This window comes from Galleria mellonella, unplaced genomic scaffold (assembly GCF_026898425.1).
Source record: "Galleria mellonella isolate WM207_F2 unplaced genomic scaffold, CSIRO_AGI_GalMel_v1 utg778, whole genome shotgun sequence".
In the NCBI taxonomy this organism is placed as follows: Eukaryota; Metazoa; Arthropoda; class Insecta; order Lepidoptera; family Pyralidae; genus Galleria; species Galleria mellonella.
The window spans coordinates 854,456-855,587 of NW_026442150.1; positions in this window are offsets into that span (position 1 = coordinate 854,456).

The window sequence follows — 1,132 nt, forward strand, 5'->3', positions numbered from 1 at the left end:
ATTTACTATTCTAAATTTTTCAGATGCCATAACCGTAGTAAAAGCTTAAAACTATTACGATTTTAGTATGAATAATTAACAATAGAGTTTAGGTTGTTTGTAAACTTTCGAACAGTTAACGGCCGTTTATATCTTAGCACACAGTGTAAATGATCGCTACGATTATATATACATATTTGCATTATATATATGCATATATATTATGTATTAATATAATTATATATACATATTATTTAATATAATTATATATAAATAGTGTTGTTATATTTAATAACTCGATTACAATATATAAAAAGCTGATTAGGTTATAATATGAAGAATTCAATGTTACAGTATTTGCATATATATACATATATATATATATACTCGATGGTTTCCAGGGGGGACCACGTGGAGGTAATCTGGTTAAGTATATTGCTAGCAATGGGAGTAGGCGTTCGCATTACTAACAATCCTTCCCCCCCCCCTTTTTTTTAAGTATGTTAACACTTTGAATATTAAGAAGTTATAGAAATAAATTTATTTTTTAATTATACGTTGGTATAATTAATTACCAGAGGGAGACTTTGTACAAAAGTCGATTGCTTGGGTATCTCTGTCCCATTCGTGTTTCAACCGTGAAGCAGTTGTGTTTGCATGGCTTTGTTTCGGTTTGAAGGGTGAGATATGGCAGTGAATTTACAGGGTACAGATGAATAACACCTGAGTCCTCAGGAATGGCAACGCATGGGGGGGTATCATGGACGAAACAGTATACTCTGTTATGTCCATGGTACTGCTCACGTCTATAGGCGACGGTTACCACTTTCCATCAGGTGGGCCGTCAGCTTGTTTGCCATTCTAAGTTGTATAAAAAAAAAAGTCGCAAGTGCTCGCTCGGCCTAATCCATATCCGTATAATAATAGTAACATAGTTTCCACATTATATGTAGTGATTGATACTTGTTCATATTTTATTCATTGTGAGGCGTGATTCTAACGGTTTAAAGTTAACAATGTTACCCTTTGTTTGGTTTTCCGTACAGCCGACTGGTAAAGTGGTAATAATTCCTTCATACGCCACCTACCCACTTCTATTTATTTATTTATTCATTATAATAATAATAATAATAATAATAATTTATTTCAAAAA